At 43.8% G+C, this 22,092-nt stretch overlaps 1 protein-coding gene across 2 annotated transcripts in view; it reads left to right on the top strand.

Annotated features, from left to right (window-relative positions):
• The first annotated feature begins 9,959 nt into the window (after positions 1–9,959).
• Positions 9,960–22,092, top strand: part of hivep2 (HIVEP zinc finger 2) — a 200,178-nt gene continuing 188,045 nt past the window's right edge. Inside the window, exon 1 of one of the 2 annotated variants that reach the window (XM_062977932.1) lies at positions 9,960–10,501. The gene's annotated coding sequence lies outside the window, so the exon portion shown is untranslated. Of the gene's footprint in view, positions 10,502–13,286; positions 13,426–22,092 lie in introns of those variants that run through there. The other variant, XM_062977937.1, reaches the window with a different exon arrangement.

The following is a 22,092-nucleotide window of genomic DNA, read 5'->3' on the forward strand; positions in this document are numbered from 1 at the left end:
AACTTTACCCATTCTGCTTTCTATTAGGTACCATTATCACCGTTGGTGCATTAATGTAAAATAATAACATATATTCATGCAGCATAGGTAAGACTTGCTCATAACTTGTTTAATTTTAGTTATAGATTTTCCCCCACAATGAAACTTGCTCTAAGAATATAAAGCTCCAGAATAGGGAGACATCTCCTCAGATAAATGGATTGATGAGATTATTGCTATGCAAACGCTGTAGTGTGTCCTTTCATCTGAATTCTCCTTTGCTAAGTTTCTTCACCTTTCACCTTATTTAAGAAGATTTGAATAATGTAATAGGATCATCACAGAACAGGAGGACTAGGAGTGGCTCAAAGGTCCTCAGAATCAATACTGTGCATTTAGACAAGATACTCAACGTGCAAAAGTTCTTAATCCATTTTTTGGTCCCATATGGACCATATTGTGCTACCTGCATAAGTAGGAGCTATTCAGTTGTCATTGTTTCAGAGAAGTATCCATCACAAATGACAAATTTAGTAATTGAGACACAGACAAAGCAGACGAATTCTGCTATAGGATAAAACCTGCAGAATACCACATACGGTCAGAAGGGAACTTGGATTTTTGTGTGAACAACAACTCCCAGAATCCTTTATTCATCATGGTAAGTGACTATGCTCTCAGAGGAAAGCTGCATGTTCTAGCCCATAGAGTAGATCCCATTCATGCTCGGGCCCATGATATGACAATAGCGAGTGGCAATGCACTTCTTTTGTGTGTGTGTGTTATTGTTCCACTTACCTCACTGCATAGGAGATGTTTGTTCAATTGTCCATAGTGACTCAAACAGGCATGGTGCTGGCCTGAAAAGTCTACATGTGGATGTCTGACTCATATGAAATATGATATTTGAGGTCTGGGGAGATACAATTTAAACAACCAGTTAAAACATCAAAGGCAGTCATGTTGATAAAGTTGTGTCAAAAATATAAAATTTGGCATATTGTATTTCACATTTATTTACTTAATGTATCCCTATTCCACAAATGTGACAGGTGGTGATTTCCATGTCAGCAGAATGGTGAATCAGCTCCAGACTTTAGCCCATTCTAAAAAAAACTATCCCAAGCGTTGAACTATTTCTAGCAGCTTGGAGAGGACCTTTAAAGCTTGATATACGAGTGCCGGGCTGGTATGGATAACCTATGTACTTCTTCCTCTGTGCCCCTCTGTTCATCTTTTTCCATCCTTTAAAACCATACTTTTAAAAATCTAGTTTAAAAACAGTATAATCTAAATCAGGGGTCCTCAAACTTTTTAAGACAAAGGTTGGTTCACGGGTCTCTTAGATTGTTAGGTGGACCGACTATAGTTTGAAGAGAACATGAACAAATGCCTACTTGGCTCTACTATTCCATCTTTTAAAGTAAAGTTATACTAGGCTTTCATCTCCAGGAGCTACATGAGATGCTAGCTTTAGGAGGTGATGCATGCATGCAATACGTGTGTGGCAGTGATACACACATATACCAGCAATTCTTTCTTTTATACGAAGGAGTAGAAATCCTTCTCTCTATCCTGCCCACACTGATCATAACAGCAACCATATATTTCAATGCTGATAGCAGCACTATGAAAAAAGAAAGATTTGTGGAAAATAGTAGAAGATTGGGCAGGGGCAAGGATATAGCAGGGAAAGGTAGGCCAGGACACTTCTTTAAGGTCTTAAGGACCATTTGTAGCTATCAGATTACTGTTTGTGTATCCCTGTTTTCCAGTAAGGTATAATAACTAAAATGTAAAATACACACACACAGACACACACATGTGACCTCAAAAGTATAGCTTAAAAGCATATATGGGCCAAGGAAATAACACACACACAAATAAAAGCATGGCAGATTTTAAAATAACGATCTTTATAATCTACTTAGTGGGTCAAGCGGGGAGGGAAGAGAAAGTCTTGGACAAGTCTTGGACTGTCACTGAAAAGATATTGCACCCTGATACCTATTAACCTGAATGGCCTTTATTATGGTACCAATGCCAGGCCTTCTGACTCCAGTCTTATAGCTTGAGTAACTCATATGTTCTTTAGGTCAATTGGCCCAAGACCATCCAGAGATTAAAGGTTAGTACTAGAATTTTATAATGAAGCATAGAAGGAATGCATAATGCAAAACTTGTGTGATATATGACTTGCAAGTGTTCTGATAGGTGAACTTTGCACTAGCTGAAGTTTCTGAGATGTCTGTTAAGACAACCTTTTGCAGAATAACAGTAGCCGAGTCTAAATGCAAGCAGTTTATGTGAGGAGACTGTCCAATTTATCCAACTGGGGTCACAGTTGGGAAGCCAGTGTAAGGTTACCTGTGTTTCCATAGATAGCTCTGTATACAAGAATATGTCGAAGCCATTTCTTCAGAGTGGCCAAGAAAGTCTTTGTAAGTTTAACATACTTTTGTAGTAGCTAAATTTTTTTGTTTAGATTTTTTAAAAAATGGGCTTTTGGCTTTCAAGGAAATAGTAATTTCGTGTTGAAAGAACCTATGCACCGCATCTCCCCCTATGAACCCACTCGACCTCTTCGTTCACCCGGTAGGGCCCTTCTATTGCTCCCGCCACCATCCCAGGCTCGGTTGGCAGGGACGAGGGAGCGGGCCTTTTCTATTGTTGCTCCACGGATCTGGAACTCCCTTCCGGAGGAGATCTGGCAAGCACCCACCCTGGCTTCCTTCAAAAAGCTGCTTAAAACCTGGCTCTTCCGCTGCGCCTTTGGATAACCGAGCCCATAGCTATAGTAGTTGCACAGGCCATCTCTTTGACTTGAAACACTGCACTTTATTCCTCTGCCCCAAAGCATCTTAGAATATAACATTGCACTTTAGTTCTAATGGCCCCTCCAGGCCATCTTCTCCTACATCCCAGTGGTCTTTCTTTTCTTTTTCTGTGATTCATATGTTATTTGAGTGATTATATTGTTTTTGTTTATGTGATTGTTTTAGTCAATTATTATGTTTTTTTCTTTTTTTGTATTCTTATAGCGTTTTATAGTGTTTCAGTGTTTTATTGTACAATGTTTTATGCTGATTTTATATTGGAAACCGCCCTGAGTCCCTCTTGGGAGAGAGGGCGGTATATAAATAAACTTTTACTTACTTACTTACTTACTATGCCCCTCCCCTCCCCATTCCAGGACATCTTAACTGCTTTAAAGTCATTTCTTTTGCCCTGGGCTCCAAAGTCAAACAAATTCCAGTAATCTGGACCTCACTTCTATGCAATCTTTAAGAAGTGATCTGCAAACCCCTCAAAATTAAGGGATATGTGTAAACAACTTTGAATGACTCATATATGGTTCTATGCATTTTCCCCCTCAGAATTCTTGTGAATAAATTGCAGCTTTCAATTGCAATATTTCTCCTGGACATGTATCTTTCCGCTTTATGAATATTTGAAATACTTATTTCTTTTGTTTCTTTTTGGTGAATGATGTATTTCATCCCTCTTCTGAACACTAATTGCAATAAGTACATTTTAAATTATAACCCGAAAGCTCTGGGACTGGAGTCCATTTCATCAGCTCATGAAATATGATTTACGATGCATGCATGTATATATGTGGTTTGAGAGTGAGGCTGATGGTCCTCCAAGGTTCCCCCCAAATACAGAATTCTGCAGCAGACCACTAAAAGCTTTAAAACATTTCCTCTGGGGCATTCCATTAAAATTATAATTGTTTGCTTGTTTTAATAGTTTAGTTCAATACCAAAATTCTGCAGTAAGATTTGTCACAAAGATTTGCTGGGGATTGGATTGCAATTTCTGGCACACCTACAGTGGTAGTAATGGTGGTAGAAAATTTAAATTTGGCAGAAAAAGTTGGTCTTGCCAAAGTTAAATACAGTTGCCTAAACCAGGCAAAGATTGTCCATCTATGATCTGTTCAGTCTCTAAGATATTTGGGTGAAGGCCCTTCTATCAGCCCCACCAACCTCCTAGGTTCATTTGGTGAGAACATAGGAGAAGGCCTTCTCAATGTCTTCTCCCAGGCTTTGGCACTCCCTCCCTAGAGAGGCCCAGATGCTTCTCTCCTCGTCATTCTATTGCTATGCAATTTTTTTCTATTCCAATACACTTTTTAGAAATTGACTGCCAGGAGTTTAGTGGTATACTGTTCTGGCTTGTTCTACTTCTGATCTTTATCTTCTGATTTTACTGGATCACTTTTAAAGGGTTCTAATTCTAAATATTACACAATTGTATTGCAATAACTTTTAATATGATTTAACCTATCTTTTGTGACTTTTTAATTGTAGTTGTTTTACCTTTTAAAAGCAGCAGAATGACATCTGATTTATCTCTCTCCCAACAAACCAGAGAAATAAGCCATGGTTTGCTAGAGCGTTAGCACCAGAACCTTGGTTTACAAATACTTCATACAAATAATTCACAAAGCTGTCATGATGCTATCAAAATTGCCTTGGCACTGGCAGGTCAATTTATACCTGGAATGCAATGCAGCTTAATCATTCATTTCTTCTAGTTCTCGTCATCATTTCTAGTTCTTGTCATCATTTCCTGCAAATGCCAAAGTGTTCTGGACATTAGTTGATACAGATTTTGTTTCAATGGTTTGCTCTAGGTTTTCTAATATGAAAGCTGCATCAAACTGTATAAATGAATTTTGCAGGACAAATCTCAATATAAGTAATTTAAAATGGTTGCTGTTCTAATAGTTCTCTATTGGTGTTCCCTGAAACAGGGAACACCAATTTCCATTTTTAATATAGTATATATTAGTATCTACTATTCTTACTGACCTCCAGTAGAACGCATTTCACAAGTTCAATAAAGGCTTTGGGTGTAAATTCTTCTAAATTATGACTCAAAGGATGTGACTGTGCAACAACACTCTAATCTGAAATAGTCATTTAACTTACAACACTATGTTGGAGAAGTAAACTCCAGACTTTAGGAGAATGTATCAAAAGTAGTTGCAAATAACTCCAAAGAGTCTCCTATTTTAAATAAAATACTTTAAGTATCTTGCATTTTCCATACAGAAGTCATAATACTGTATATACATTTTTTCAATTCCTTTGGGAATTGTTCATAAGAGCTTTCAACAGCATGGTGTACTCTTTTTGTTTCTTGTTCTGGATAGTTTTTTATTTATATTAAATGTTTTTTGTTTTTCAACTTTTTTTGTTTTGTCAGTATGTGCTTTTATTTGTAGCTGTTTCAATTTTTGTAAGCCAGCTTGAGTCGCAGTTCTGAGTTCCACTGGGAAATTATTTTTTATAAAATTAGCTGTCCATAAACCAGATTGAAAAAGTAACAAATGTTGTGGCATCAATGCTATAGGCCTGAGCTGCAGCATGTCATGCTTTTTGCATGGAGCTCTCTCTCCAGACCCACCACCAAAGAAATGGTACATCATGCTCCAAATCCATAGATTTAAAAAGCTGCTGCCATCACTTCTGTGAGAGGGAGCATGGAAACCAGTATATTTATTGGCAAATCTGAACTGCTTTGACTGTGGATTTGGGGATCTATCCCTCTGATGAGTGGCTACTTCTATATGGAAGATTCCTAGAACTACTGATCAAAAGACACCATGCAGCTTTGCTGTCTTTCCTTCCTTAAATAGATCATGTAAAGAAAAAAAATAAGAAGAAACAACAGGAAATCATACACATGAGCTTGATGATGTCTGTACCTCCCATAAAACTTTGCAAAAACAATTGCACAAGAAAAGCCTCCTCTCAGAAGACTTTGCTCTCCCCATGGCAGTTGGCATTTGATCCTCAGGTTTTACCACAAAGTTTGGAGACATAGAAAGAAGCTGGCAATTTGCTCTTATCTGTGGATAGCTGTAGTTATCAGGACCTGCTAGATCCAAAATGTCCATATTTCAACCCATAGTATTTTCTCTTTTGCTTGAGACATCTGGAAGCACAGTGAATACAAAAATCTATAGTGTCCAACTGGTTGGCTGGTAACCCAAGCAAAAGAATACACTGTTTTTGTTCAATCAGTATGACTAAATGGATTTCAATCCACAAAATCTCACGCTAAAGTCTCAAAGGCTTTCCAAGACTCAGACTGCATCTACACGATAGAATTAACACAGTTTGACAGTTCTTTAGCGAGAGCTGGACCATAAAGAAGGCTAAGCAAAGGAAGGTATACGTATTTGAACTGTGGTGTTGGAGTAAAATTCTGAGATTGCCTTGGACCGCAAGAAGATCCAACCAATCCATACTCCAGGAAATAATGCCCGGCTGCTCACTGGAGGGAAGGATATTAGAGGCAAAGATGAAGTACTTTGGCCACAATATGAGAAGACAGAAAAGCTTGGAGAATATAATGATGTTTGTGGAAAATGGAAGAAAAAAGGAAGAGGGGCCGACCAAGAGCAAGATTGATGGATGATATCCGTGAAGTGACTGGCTTGACCTTGAAGCAGCTGGGAGTGATGACAGCTGACAGGGAGCTCTGGCCTGGGCTGGTCCATGAGGTTACGAAGAGTAAGAAGCAACTGAACAAATAAACAGCAGCAGCAGCAGACAGTACTTTAACTGCCATGGATCAATAACTGCCGGGAATTAGCAGCCAGCAATCAAAGGACCAAGACATTGACATTTCCGGCCCATCCTCTGTTCAAATATCAGCCAGCATGCCAAGGATTTAAATTAAGAAACAGCTTCCTAAGATCTACAGAGATACTTGAGGGAACACCTCAACAAGCGAGAGTCCAAAAGTGGCAGGTAAAAACCCGGAACCTCAATCAGTGGCTAATACCAGATGAGAAACTCCCCCCTGGGCAAACAGAAGGCTGGGCGACTTGGAAGACGCTGAACACACTACGCTCTGCGACTATGAAATGCAGAGTTAATGGGGCTACAAAGTGGAGTCCATGGCATGCGAGTGTGGAGAAGATCAAACCACAGACTGCTTATTACAGTGCAGTCTGAGCCCTGCCACATGCACAATGGAGGAGGTTCTTACAGCGACATCAGAGGCACTTGAAATGGCCAGCTTCTGATCAAAGGAAATTTAGGATAACGCCAAGTTTTTAATTTGTGGTTTTTTATACATTATAGCTGTATTCTCAATTTGCTTCTGGGATGATAAATAAATAAATGGCAGTTAAAATAATAAAATTGCAATTTTACAAGATCTTTAGCCCTCTCTGCCAAATAATACTAGTGCCTCAGCAAACCACTACTCCCAGGATTCCATTGCATGGAGCCATGACCATTAGCATGGCGTCAAACTACATTAAATGTATAGTGTGGTTGCATCCTTTTCCTTTGTGTCCTTTATTTTTGGACTTTAATAAGAATGGACAGTCCATAAAGCCGCTTGAGAACTATCTGTAGGGAGTTTGCCCCCTGCCCTAGGGCCTAATATGACTTCTAAACAAACACCATTTTGCCAGTTTTTTGTCAAATGAGAAATCAACCTTAAAATGTTCCACTGTTTTGTTGGACTATTCTCCTCTTTGTGTGTCTTAAACAGTATGGACTCAAATCTATTTGTAAACTCAGAAACACAGGCATGCTGCAAGTTGGAATCCCACTGGAGCATTGCAGCACACCAAAATACTGGAGTTACCCTGGACTGTGCTCTGATTTTACAAGAAGCACTGCTTGACTATCAAGCAAAAGGTGGGTGCTAGAAATAATATCATACAAAAGCTGACTGGCATAACCAGGGGATCACAACCAGACACAGTGAAGACATCTGCTCTTGCGCTTTGCTACTCTGCTGCTGAATACGCATGCCCAGTGTGGAACACATCTCACCATGTTAAAACAGTGAGACATACTGCATTATCACTGGATGTCTCCGCCCCACACCGCTGGAGAAATTATACTTTTTAGCCGGTATTGCCCTACCTGACATCCACCAGGAAGTAGCAGCCAACAATGAAAGGACCAAGGCAGTAACATCTCTGGCCCATCTCCAGTTCCGATATCAGCTGGCATGCCAACACCTAAAATCAAGAATATGATTTACAAAGATTCCCGCAGGAACACCTCAACGAACGAGAGTCCAAAAGTGGCAGGCTAAAACCCAGAACCTCAAGCCATGTCTGATTCTGAATGAAAGATTCCCTCCTGGGTTCACAGAAGACTGGGCGACTGGGAAGGCGCTGAACAGACTGCACTGTGACACCACGAGATGCAGAGCCAACCTTAAGAAATGGGGCCATAAAGTGGAGTCCACAACATGTGAGCGTGAAGAGCAAATCACAGACCACCTATTACAATGCAGTCTGAATCTTGCCACATGCACAACGGAGGACCTTCTTATAACACTGTGGTTCCCGACCTTTGTGCCTCCATGTGTTTTGGACTTCAACTCCCAGCAGGGCCGGACGGAGTTTTTTTTTGATGTGAAGCGGGGGTGCTGAAAAGCGCCCCCGCCACCGGCGCCCTGGCCCCGCCCAGCGTGCCCTGGCCCCGCCTCCCACGCTGCGTGGGAGGCGGGGCCAGGGTGAATAGTGAGGGGGGCGGAGCCAGAGTTGGCCCCGCCCCCCTGCCCAGCGTGCCCTGGCCCCGCCTCCCACGCAGCGATTGCGGCCTGGAGGGACCTCCGCTGAACTCTGGCCTGCTAGAAAAGGCCAGACGGGCGAGCGGGGGTAGCGTGGGAGGCGGGGCCAGCTCTGACGCCGCTCCCCCCCCCGCCCAGCGTGCCTTGGCCCCGCCTCCCACGCTGCGTGGGAGGCAGGGCCAAGGCACGCTGGGCGGGGGGGGGGAGCGGCGTCAGAGCTGGCCCCGCCTCCCACGCTACTCCCGCTCGCCCGTCTGGCCTTTTCTAGCAGGCCAGACGGGCCAGGGCGCACTGGGCGGGAGGCGGGGCACCGTCAGGGCGGTGCCCCGCCTCCCGCCCAGCCTGACGGCGCCCCCCCGGGCCTGCGCCCGAGGCGGCGGCGTCAGGTGCCTCAATAGTGGGGCCGGCCCTGACTCCCAGAAATCCCAGCCAGCTTACCAACTGTTAGGAGCTGTGGGAGCTGAAGTCTAAAACACCTGGAGGCCCTAAGGTTGGGAACCACTGTTATAGCAACACCAGAGGTGCTCCAAGTGGCCAGCTAATAGTCAAAGGACATTTAGTACAATCCCAAGTTTTAAACTTTGTGTTTTTACATTGCAACTGTATCCTCGGTTCACTTTGGACACCATAAATAAACAGAAGCACAGGGTTTAACGATCCTCAGCGCAAAGAAAACAGAAAATCCCCAAAGTGAATAGGTCTGGAAATTGCCCATCGAGGCTCGAAATAGAACCGCTCAAAGAGGTCAGATGGGTTGCTTTGCTTGAAAAAAAACCCCAAGAAATACAAAACGAATACGTTGACAGGGCACCAGGAGCAAGGTGGAAACAGCGACGCTTGGGCAATGGGCAAAGGTGCAAAAGTGGGGAAAGGAAGGGTTAAAAATACTTTATATAGATACATACATACATATCTGTGTGTGTGTGTGTGAAAACGATTGTGTGTGTAGATACACACACACACACACACAGTCGCTTTTCTCCTGACAGATAAAGTGACCTTGGCAAGGCGAGGGAGGTGGAGAAGAGAGGCAGACAAGACACAAAAAATAAAAAAATGGGGTGGAAGGAAAAAGGGCAGCAGGAGAGAAAGAGGATCCCACCAACGTCCTTGAAGGAAATTCTCCAACAAGTTGTTTTTCCCTCCCCCCCCCCCCCCCCGCCTTCCTTTTCCGCAGGGCAAGTGGAGACGGGCTCTCCGGGGAGTTCCCTCCGTCGGGGGAGGAGGAAAGAGGAAGCCGGAGATCTCCCTTGACCCCGAGGAGAGAGCAAGAGGGGAGGGAGGGAGAGCCCGGGGAAGCCCCGCCCCTCCTCCTGCTCCCCCTCCCTCCTGTCCCGGTGCAGCTCTCCTCGCGCACAGGGGCGCAGGCGCGCGCGCTCCGGCTCGAGCCCCCCTCCCTCTCTCTCTCTCTCCCTCTTCCCTGGGACTGGCTCTCCTGGTTGCGCCTCCTCCCCTCCCCTTGCCCGGGACGCGCTGGGGGATCCGATGACGTCACTGGCGGCTGCCCCTCTCTCTCTCTCTCTCCCCTCGCCCGCTTCTCCCCTCGTAACTTCTGTTCTGGGAAAGCGGTGCCAGGAATAACCCGGTCTCTCTGTGCGTGTGTGTGTGTCTGCGGAGCCCGGGCTCCCCTCTCTCTCTCTCTTTCGGAAGGGAAAAATAATAACGCACCCAGAGACACACGCGAGATGAGAGACTCGGGCCTAAGCAAGAAATAAAAAGAGAGAGAGGAGAAGAAGCCAAGCAGGAGGAATGGGCAGAAAGGCAGTGCTGTTGGTCTCTCTCTGGCTCTCGCTGGAGGAGGAAGCGGTGCGGCAAAGCGTCTCAGGAGCCGGACGGGCGTGAAGAAGGAAGGAGAGGGGCGTCCAACAACAACAACAGCAGCAGCAGCAGCAGCAGCAACCGACAACAACGGCAGCAACCCAGAGGCAGTTTGAGGGCTTTCCTATGCGGTGCCTGCCAGGTGAGCCCCTGCTGCAAAAGAGACCTCTTTCCTTTTCTACGTTTGTGTTGTCGAAGGCTTTCATGGCCGGACTCCCTGGGTTGCTGTGAGTTTTCCGGGGCTGCATGTCCATGTTCCAGAGGCATTCTCTCCTGACGTTTCGCCTACATCTATGGCAGTCATCCTCAGAGGTTGTGAGGTCTGTTGGAAACTAGACAAGTGGGGTTTATATATCTGTGGAAGGTCCAGGGTGGGAGAAAGAACTCGTGTCTGTTGGAGGCAGGTGTGAATGTTGCAATTGGCCACCTTGGTTAGCATTGAATAGCCTCCCAAGAAAGGAGCCCTCCAGGCAATAAGCAGCCAGAACTTGAAGCTGAAAGGCTATTCAATGCTAATCATGGCGGCCAATTGAATCATAGAGTTGGAAGAGACCCCGTGGGCAGGACCATAGCCAGAATTTTTTTTCGGGGAGGGGGGGGGGAGGAGTTGAAACTCTTTTTAAATGTAGTTCCATAACACAAAATAATTTAGAAATCAGGCTCCATTGATAAACTTCAGTGGACACTCAAGACAGATAAGCTCCAGTGGACACTCATGAGTATTTGGTTAATCAGTTAAAATTCATGAATAAACCAGGTTTTTTTTAACCTGAACAATTTCGGGGGGGGGGGGAATTAAACCCCTAACACCCCCCCCCCCCCCCCGGCTGCAACCTTGTCCATAGGCCACTCTGGCAAGAATCCCTGGCAAGAAGCAGGAAAATCGCATTCAAAGCACCCCCGACAGATGGCCACCCAGCCTCCAAAGAAGGAGCTTTCGCCACGAAGAAGGAATCTTCCCCACCTGCCTCCAACAGACAAGACATATATTCTCCCATCCTGGTCTTTCAACAGATATATAACCCCCTCCCCCTTGCTTAGTTCCCAACAGAGCTCACAACCTCTGAGGATGACTGTCATAGATGCAGGCGAAACGTCAGGAGGGAAGGCTTCTGGAACATGGCCATACAGTCCGGAAAACTCACAGCAACCCATTTTCTAGGTTTGCTCCTTGGCTGAAGAGGGAGGCTGACAGAGTAAATATTGGGGGTGTTTGTGTTTTGCTTTGTCGGGGAAGGGAAGGAAGAGGAAGAGACAGGCTCGCTTTGCGGATGGCGTGGTCTATATATGTATGTGTGTGTTTATGTATCTCGAGTTGCGTGTCATACAGGTAGAGGTAGAGCTTATAGGGCAGGCCTGGGCCAACTTGGGCCCTCCAAGTGTTTTGGACTTCAACTCCCACCATTCCTAACAGCCTCAGGCCCTTTCCTTTCCCCCCTCAGCCGCTTAAGCGGCTGAGGGGGGAAAGGAAGGGGCCTGAGGCTGTTAGGAATGGTGGGAGTTGAAGTCCAAAACACCTGGAGGGCTCAAGTTGGCCCATGCCTAATATAGGGGTGTTGTACCCTTTGTATGTATGCTTATACCCACTCTAAACACACATCCACTTTTATGCACAGCCCTTCCAGCTACTTTGTGTGGATAGATATATTTCACACGCACGTTGCGTGTATGCACACATCCACACGTGCCCCCCTCCTTTTCACGTGCGTGCGTGTGTGTATGTGCCGGGAATAGCTTTGCCGCAAGCGCCCCCCCCCCCCCTCCCCGCACTTTGCAGGGGATGTTCCGACGTCTTCTCCAGGCGCCGCGTCTGTTGACGAAGGCAAGCCCTCATTGCAGAGGTCTCCTCCTCCTTTCCTGCCTTCCTGTCTTCCTTCCCTCTTCTCTCCCTCCATTCGCCCTTGCCGCTTTTCCCGCGTGTCGAGTCCCCTTTAAGAGAGGAAAATAACAATATTTTTTCCCCTTGTGTCAGGAGCGACTTGGGGGCCCTATACACAGAACATCAAGGCAGAAAACCCCAGAAGATCTGCTTTGAACTGGGTGATCTGAGTCCACGCTGCCATACATATATTCCAGTTCAAAACAGATCATGTGGGATTTTTTTGCCTCGATATTCGGGGATATAGGACTGTGTGGAAGGGCCCTTGGAAACTGCAAGTCGCTTCTGGTGTGTGAGAATCGGCCAGTTCTGCAAGGACGTTGTCCAGGGGATGTTTGATGTTTTATTGTGGGAAGGCTTTTCTCATGGTTCCAGCATGGGGAGCTGGAGCTGACAGAGGGGAGCTCATCCCACTCTTCCCGGATTCCACACGGCTGAGGGGGAAAGGGCCTGAAGCTGTTAGGAATGGTGGGAGCTGAAGTCCAAAACACCCGGAGGGAGGGGCCAAGTTGGCCCATATCTGTTACAGGGGTGTTGGTCCCCGCATAGGAGCTGGAGCTGACAGAGGGGAGCTCACCCGCGCTCTCCCCGACCTTGTATGGGGGCTCCAATAGCAATAATAACAGAGGGTGAGATTAATCATAATGTGGGGAAAGATACCAACCACCTCGGGATCCAAAACCAACGTTGCCCTCACGGAATAGAACAGGCATGTTAGGAATGGTGGGAGTTGAAGTCCAAAACACCTGGAGGGCCGAAGTTTGCCCATGCCTGGTATAGGAAGAGACGGGAGAAGTCGACCCTTTGCTAGCCAAGGAATAACCTGCTTCCTGCCCTCCCCACGAGGGAGAGAGAGAGAGCAGCGGCCCAAGCGGCCAGCCTCCTCCTCCTCCTCCTGCTTCTGCTCCCGGGGAATGTGGGGAATACCCAGCATGTAAGTGTATGCAGATGAGGCGCGGGCTGCTGCCTTGCGTAATCGCCTCCTCCTGAGGGGAAGAAGGGGAAGAAGCGGCAGAAGGCTCTGCATGGTTACTAATGAGCCGAGGAGGAGGAGGAGGCAGGAGAAGCGGAGGAGGAGGCAGGAGGAGAAGAAGAGCGCCAGGCAGGCAGGCAGGCAGGACGGACGGACGCAGAGGAGAGGACGCAGCGCTGTATCGGCTCTGAGGCTCCGCCAACGCTCTGCCCAGGTAGGGAGGAAGGGAAGGTGGCCACCCGAGCCCCCAAGCCGAAGCCCGCCCTGCGTCGGAAGAAGGGTGACTTGGCAGAGTGCGCGTTCTCTTTCTGCCTGCGAGGAGGAGGAGGAGGAGGAGGAGGAAGGGGGCGAGGAAGAGGAGGAAGCTGGCGGCAAGCAGCAGCTGGCCGTGCGGGGGAGGCGACGGCTATGGACCGGAGGAAAGGGGGGGGAGCAAGGGGAGGAGGAAGGCGAGCTGTGTGTGTGTTGCGCCTCTGTGTCTGTTCCCTGAAGTGGGTGGGACGTTGGCCCGTTCCGGGAATGTTCCATGACGTGGAAAAAGCCACAGGAAGGGGGTGAACGAGGGGCTCTGCCGGCCGCAGCTGCCTCCGCCTCCCTCTGCGTGGGGGCTCCCCGCGAAAGCCCTTCTCCTCCTCTCCCCCCTCCCCTCCCCTCCCCTCCTCTCCGCGCCGAGCCATGCCCTTTCCCCTTATATAAGAGGAGTGCCTATGGATGTTTGGGTACGGTTATGTAACGCCGGCAGACACCGCCATCCGGGCTTGCTCCTCTGGGGCTCCTGCCCTGAGACATCTATTTGGAAATGGGGGGAAGGAGGGGGAACTGCCTGCTCCTGGCGTCCTTTGCGAGGAAACTGGGGGAGGGAGGCAGGGAAGCACTGAGGCAGAGAGGCGGCCCTTGTGGCTTCCTCCCTCCCTCCCTCCCTCCCTCCCTCCCACCCAATGTGTTCCTTGCAGGTTGGCTGTCCCTGATCCGAATCCTTGGGGGCGGAAGGGTTTGCATTCTCCCCCCCCCCCGGATTTTGGCATATATTTATGTTGTTAATGTTGTGAATTGCTCTGAATCTCCTTTAAGAGAGAAAATCATGGTACTGTATAAATAAATACCACACTGGGTTTGCTGTGTGTTTTCCGGGCTGTATGACCATGTTCCAGAAGCATTCTCTCCTGACGTTTTGCCCACATCTATGGCAGGCATCCTCAGAGACTGTGAGGTTTGTTGGAAACTAGACAGGGGAGGTTTATATATCTGTCTAAGGTCCAGGGTGGGAGAAAGAACTCTTGTCTGTTGGAGGCACTGCAGGTGTGAATGTTGCAATCAATCACCTTGATTAGCATTGAAAAGCCTTGCATTTTCAAGGTCTAGCTGCTTCCTGCCTCGGGGAATCCTTTGTTGGGAGTTGTTAACTGACCCCGATTGTTTCTTGTCTGAAATTCCCCTTGTTTTTGGTTGTTGTTCTTTATTTACCGTCCTGATTTTAGAGTTTTTCTTTAAAAAATACTGGTAGCCAGATTTTTTTAAATATATATTCATGGTTTCCTCCTTTCTGTTGAAATTGTCCACATGCTTGTGGATTTCAATGGCTTCTCTGTGTAGTCTGACCTGGTGGTTGTGAGTGGGCCAGCATTTCTGTGTTCTCAGATAATATGCTGTATCCAAGTTGGTTCATCAAGTGATCTGCTATAGCTGACTTATCTGGTTGAGTTAGTCTGCAGTGCCTTTCGTGTTCCTTCAACAGATATGTGTGTGTGTCTGTGTCTGTGTGTATACACACACATACCTCCCTCCCTTGTCTAGTTTCCAATATACGTCACAACCTCTGAGGATGCCTGCCATAGATGTGGGTGAAACGTCAGGAGAAAATGCTTCTGGAACATGGTCATACAGCCTTGAAAATTCACAGCAACCCAGCGATTCTGGCCATGAAAGCCTTCAACAACACAACTATCATACTAATAATCGATGTATGCAGAAACATTGCTTGGAGATGGGACCCAAGTTTAAACACAAAATTCATGTATGCTTGTTATAAATTGCCTTATATACAATATATGCACCAGGTACATAGTCATCAGATCAGTGTGCATGTAATTTTCTGGTTTCCAAAGGAGTCTTTTGAATACAATTCCTTACCTGCCGTGTCTCCATGGACAATAAATATTATTTTCCTGTCCCCGCCCATAAAAGAAATGAACTACAGAGAGGTGTGTGAACAAGAAGATGGTATCTGCTGTTTAGAATATCTCTTAAGGGGAAAATGCAAAAATATCTAATGCGGATCCAGTAAGAGGCCTAATTTAAGGATTTGCATATTTGTCCTGAATGTTGCTAATGGTTTATTTGTTCATCTGCTCCAATAATGTATTTTTCAGCATTCCTATTTGTTGTAACAGTCTTGCTTTAAATTGTATACATTCTATTCAACAAGTTATACATTTATGTTGTCATGTTCTTGTAAATGTTCAATATAATATTAAAATATTCTTCTGCAGTCTGTAGAGTTTACGTAGTTGTTTTTGGGACACAATTTACCAGTTTAATATTTTCCCCCTGAAATGATTATGAGGCCTTTATTATTAGATATATGAATTAAATTGAAATATTTGAATTTGAGAGGCTGTACATGTCACAAGAGATGTTTTGTTGAGTGAAAGTAAGCAATTAGTGCATTTTTCTTTCTGTTTACAAAACTAATGAGTTCATGTTGTGGCTTGTCATATAACATTGTTACCAATGCAGTTGCAGCTGAGTTCAGGGCCTCAGCTCCCCTATGGTGAAGGCAAATTTACAAGGATAGAATATGCTCAACATTCAGGTTTGTTTATCTTTTATGTTAAACAAATTGATGTCTATACAAAACTTTGCAACATCAAGACAATACTGTTACTCTTTTGGTAACAGCTCTTGCTGTTAATGTCTACTGGAAATGCTCCATGGATACTGGTAAAATCCTGGTCATAATAAGCATTTCATTTCAAAATATAGTTAAATTGCAACAGGAAAAAAGCTTCCATAGACATGTTAGAAGTAAAAATGGATCATTTATTTGAAAAATAAGTGAAAATTTGATTTTGGAATCTGTGTTTGGATTTGGAATCTGAATCTGAATATATATATATATATATATATATATATATATATATATATATATATTGTGTGTGTGTGTGTGTGTGTGTGTGTGTGTGTGTGTAGTATAGGATGTATGTTGACAGTAAAAGTGATTATTTTAGAATGGAAAGTTCTTTAACACTGCTTTCCAAAGTGTCATATGCTTGGACTGGACAGTGTTATAGTCTCAAATTTGTAAGTATGTTCTGTTTTACATTTTCAGTGTGCCTTTGTTACATATAGTAGGATTTATATACATAAAATATGAGGAATAGGAGAGTAGGCATCTGCTGTATGGTTTCTGTGATAAATGTATTGGCTATTGTGTAAGGCAGTGGTTCTCAACCTGTGGGTCCCCAGATGCTTTTGTCCATCAATTCCCAGAAATCCTAACAGCTGGTAAACTGGCTGGGATTTCTGGGAGCTTTAGGCCAAAACACCTGAGGATCCACAGGTTGAGAACCACTGGTGTAAAGCATGACTGGATTATTTGATGTAATATTATTGCATAGCCTTTTGGGTACAGTTCTATTTTAGACATTATAGAAAGTTTGGGTAGACTTGATTTCACCTTCCTCAAACAATGTTGACAGGACCTGAACCAAAATTACAAACAGTTTTTAAATGAAAAAAGTTTAATTAGGAAGGAGAGATTAGAAAGGTAAAATAAGTGTGTGTTTTACTAGTGTGCATGCATTATCCCATGGTGCTCTAACTTGACCATTGTCCTAGTTCTTTCATGTCCTGGAATGATGGAAGACATTTATATAGGTTTGTTGGTGTTTAGATAGGGCCATCCTTTTGTGTGACATCCTCACAGGCATCCTGACTTAATCCTTCTGTGTTAATATTGCTTATAGCAACTTTGCAGGTGGGTTGGTGAAGCCACATCTTCTAACTTGCTAGAAGAAGAATCCTGCACACTTACCTACTTCATTTATTTTCTATTGTTCTTCAAAGGAATTCTTAGTATAGCTTGAATTTTAAAGCAGCCTTGCAACAAAGATTAAACAGGGAGACAAGGATGTTCCATGAACTACTTTTTCTCAGTGTGGATTTAAATCTTCACCTTCATATTCAATACCATTCCTCAAGATGTGACACCACAGTGGCTTTTTTGTGATGTTTTGATCTTGTTGGCTGGGAATATTTTAGTGAACTGTGGATAATATACGAATCATTGATATGAGCAACTCACAAGTTCATTTAAGTTTGGAGAGTCTAGGCTCTAAGAAAGATCTTATGGGTATCAAGGACTAGGAGGAACTAAATGTGCTGTTGGCAGTATATTACTACTGATATGGAATGTGGGAGATGAAATGGTCTGAGAATTGTGAAGTTGAAACTGGGCCTGAAAGTATGAAAAATCAAGGACTGGATATGCAGAGGGGGAAGAAAACAGACCCAGTAAAAGGAGGGTGCAACAAGTACCAGAAATAGAAATGTGGACTTCAATTTTTAAAACCTTTGGGTATAGGCTGGTCTGATCCAAGCCTGGAGGTTGTAGTCCAAAACATTTGGGGAGAATATCAGGTTGCTTTTCCCCAACAATCAGATTACAGAGAAAATTGAAAATACAGGCAGTCCCCAAATTACGAACAAAGTAAGTTCTATAGATAGATAGATAGATAGATAGATAGATAGATAGATAGATAGATAGAGTTTTGGATAGCATAGGGAAAGGTTAACACCCTGTGGTGTTTGTTTTACTGTTTGTTCCCCTGTTCAGAAGATTTCACCTCATTTTCTGTTCCTGTGAGAACTGGACTTTGAAAAATGTGACTTCTTGAGGAAACAATGATTTCAGCAATGAAAAGCTTCAGCGGAGACGCCTTTCCCCCATGATAACTCTTTCAGGAATAACGTTCCTTTCCAAGAGGTAAATTTCTCTCACTTCCTGTTGTCTCACTCCTGTTCTTAACTATACATTATTTGTAAGTGGGATGTTTACAACTCAGGAACTGCCTGTAATGTGCTTCACTAAAAATATGCCATTTTTGATCAGGCACTGGAAAACACCTTAAAATGCAGTGCCACCCATCTCCGTGAATTCTACCATCCACAGCTTGAAAATATCCTTCCTAAAAAAATCCAGAATGCTATTTTATATAAAGGGTCCCCTTTTACTAAACAATTGTATATAATGGGACTTGAGCATCCTCTGATTTTGATATCCATGGAGGGGTTCTGGAACCAAGTCCCAGGGGATACCCAAGGGCCCATATACTCCCCTCTTTTTTCCTGCTGAAACATATACATGCCATTTTGTGAAAACAAAATGCATTTATTATTTTAAATGTTTTCATTTTTATTAAATAATACATATTTAGTCAACTACATGAGTGTTAAACTATCAACATGCTTACATGGTGGCAGCTGTTGAAAATAGTTGAAGAAGCAATGAAAGGCCAGTGAGTTGATAAAGTGACACACACATTTCAGACAAAAGAAGAACTGCTGTGGGCTAGTATAATAAAAGAGAGACCTTAGCTAAGAACACCGGAAGGACAAAAGCACGAAGTAAGGTCAAAATAGATTTAATTTAATTAGCTTACTCTTTGGCTGAAAGTGTGATTTATTGAAAGATACAAGTTAGACTACAGTGACACATTTCCCTTTTCCACAATTGATGTAAATGACCAAATGTGAAGTGGTAGAAAAATTCGAACAAATTGTTTCATAATTTTCACATAATCAGACGCTGTGGCAACAATAAAAAAAACAATCCTAAAGGATTTTTAGATTACTATATTTTTCTATGTATGAGATCTGTTTTTAGTCTCTGTTACCATGAAGATAACACACAGAAAAATATGCATTCATGTTGTCATTGTTGAGTAATGGTGCTTATTTTTGCTTGAATATCTTAGTCTATTATTGCTTTGTTGTTGTGCATCTTGAAGTCTTTCCTGACTTATGGTAACCCTATTACAGGATTTTCCTGACAGAAATTGCTCAAAAGGATTTGCCCTTGCCTTCCTCTGAGGCTGAGAGAGTGTGACTTGCTCAAGATCACACTGGACTTTTGTGACTGATAGACTAATATGGTCTTTTTATGCCAATGGAAAACAAGCAAAAAGAAAAGACCTTGAAAAGGTACATTTTAGTAGCATTGAGTCAGTATTAAGGTAACCTGTAGATCAAATATGATCCTTCAAACTTTGGAGATACCCTTTACTGTAATGAAAGAAAGAATGGCTGCCACACCATATTTTTATTATTGTTGTTGTTGTTGTTGTTGTTATTATCATCATTAAAGACTATAAACATTAATATAGAATTAGACCAAACATTGTTTAAGAATAAATAGTTAAAACCGTCAAAACCCTTTTAAAACTACATAGAAACAATACACAGCAGCCCTGACATGGTCTTAAAAGCTTTTTCCTTTAACAGCCTGCCTAAAAGTAGGGAGGAGGCCATTCTGGCTTCCCCGGGCAGGGAGTTCCAGAGTTGAGGGACAGCCATAGAGAAGGAAGCCCCACTCTCTCATTCCCACTAACCAAGCTTGAGATGGAGGTGGGACTGAGAGAAGGGCTCTCCTGAGGATCTCTGGGCCAGGGCAGGTTCATTCAGGGAGATGTGATCAGCCAAATACCCTGGACCTGAGCCATATAGGGCTTCAAAGGTCATAATGAGCAGTTTGAATTGTACCTGAAAACAAACTGACAGCCAGTGGGGCTGTTTCCAATAGGGGTGGATGGGTTGTGCACTCCCCATAGCCAACCCCAGTTAGCAACCTGGTTGCAGCTTTTTGGACCAGCCAACATTTTTGAATACTCTTCAGAGGCAGCTTAATGTATACAGTAGTGCATTACAGTAATCCAAACAGGATGTAACTGAGGCATGTACCACTATCTCAGGGAGTAGGCGCAGTCAGCACACACATTTTAAATGTGCAAAGGTACTGCAAGCCACTGCCAAAACCTTGGGCCTCCAGGTTCAATGTTGAGTCTAGGAGTACCTCCAAAATGTGGACCTATGTCTTCAGCGGGAGTGTAACCCCATCCATCACAGGCTGGATGACAGTTCCCTGACCAGCTTTCCGACTGACCAGGTGTCCATATTTTATTTATAATGAAGGTGAATACAGAGTGTAATTTGTAGAAAAGGGAAAATATTTTGCTACAGGTTATCAGGAGTCATTTACCCATTTGTGGGGAAAGCAAGAGTGATGACTGTGTAGACCAGGCCTCTTCAACCCACAGCCCTTCAGGTGTTTGGACCTTTAACTCCCAGAAGCTCTAGCCAACTTGTTCACTGGTCAGGAATTCTGGGAGCTGAAGTCTAAGACACCTGAAGAGAGTTCTGAAAGAGAATTTGGGAGTCTGATGCATTGTGGTTCTTGCTTTGCTCAGAAATGAGAAATTGGGATCAGTATTAAGTGTCAGTGAGTTGAAACAAGCTAATTTCAAATATTGCCTTGTTTCAATGAAGTGCTTTTAAGAGTTTATGTGTTACACTAAAGCAGTGTTTCTCAGCCTGGAGGTTGGGACCCCTGCAGGGTCATGAGGGGGTTTCAGAGGGGTTACCAAAGACCAGCAAAAAACACATACAGTAGAGTCTTGCTTATCCAACATAAACGGGCCAGCAGAATGTTGGATAAGTGAAAATGTTGGATAATAAGGAGGGATTAAGGAAAAGCCTATTAAACATCAAATTACGTTATGATTTTACGAATTAAGCATGCTTTTCAACAAATTGGCAGAAAAAGCAGTTCAGTACACAGTAACATTATGTAGTAATTACAAATCTTCTCAACAAAAGCCCTCCTTCTGCAAGTTTAGTTCAATTGTTGGTGGAGTTCAGAATGTTCATTGATGGTTGGTGAACTATAAATACCAGTAACTACAACTCCCAAATTATAAAATCAATCCCCCAACCCCACCAGTATTCCAATTTGGGTGTATCAGGTATTTGTGCCAAATTTGATCTAGCGAATGAAAATACATCCTGTATATCAGATATATTACGATTCATAACAGTGAAAAAATTTACAGTTATGAAGTAGCAATGAAAATAATTTTATGGTTGCGGGTCACCACAACATGAGGAACTGTATTGAGGGGTATGCTTCATTAGGAAGATTGAGAACCACTGCACTAAAGTATGGTCAATTAAAAATGGAAAGGAATGTACCCCACCAGTGTGTGAAAAATTGGTGTTCAAGTTATTTAGACCACAGGTGGAAGTGAGGTTTTATTTCTGTTAAGGAGTACACTCCTTGGGATAACCTGCTGGGAGAAATGGGCAGGGCCATAGTCGAAAGGAGGTGGGGATACCTCTATCAGTTCTTCTCCTTTTATTACCTTTTTTTCTTCCATTCCTGTCTACCCAGCCCAGTAGACTTGGCAGAGCCATATTGTTTAGCTGTTGTCACAGGTCTGAGCAATTGCAGCAATGCAGAGCCCCCCCCCCCCCCCATATCTTATTTTCTCTTCATGTTTTGGATTTCCTAGTACAGTAGAGTCTCACTTATCCAACATAAACGGGCCAGCAGAATGTTGGATAAGCGAATATGTTGGATAATAAGGAGAGATTAAGGAGAAGCCTGTTAAACATCAAATTAGGTTATGAGTTTACAAATTAAGCACCAAAACATCATGTTATACAACAAATTTGACAGAAAAAGTAGTTCGATACGCATTAATGTTAGGTTGTAATTACTGTATTTACAAATTTAGCACCAAAATATCATGTTATATTGAAAACATTGACTACAAAAATGCGTTGGATAATCCAGAACGTTGGATGAGCGAGTGTTGGATAAGTGAGA

This window comes from Anolis carolinensis, chromosome 1 (assembly GCF_035594765.1).
Source record: "Anolis carolinensis isolate JA03-04 chromosome 1, rAnoCar3.1.pri, whole genome shotgun sequence".
In the NCBI taxonomy this organism is placed as follows: Eukaryota; Metazoa; Chordata; class Lepidosauria; order Squamata; family Dactyloidae; genus Anolis; species Anolis carolinensis.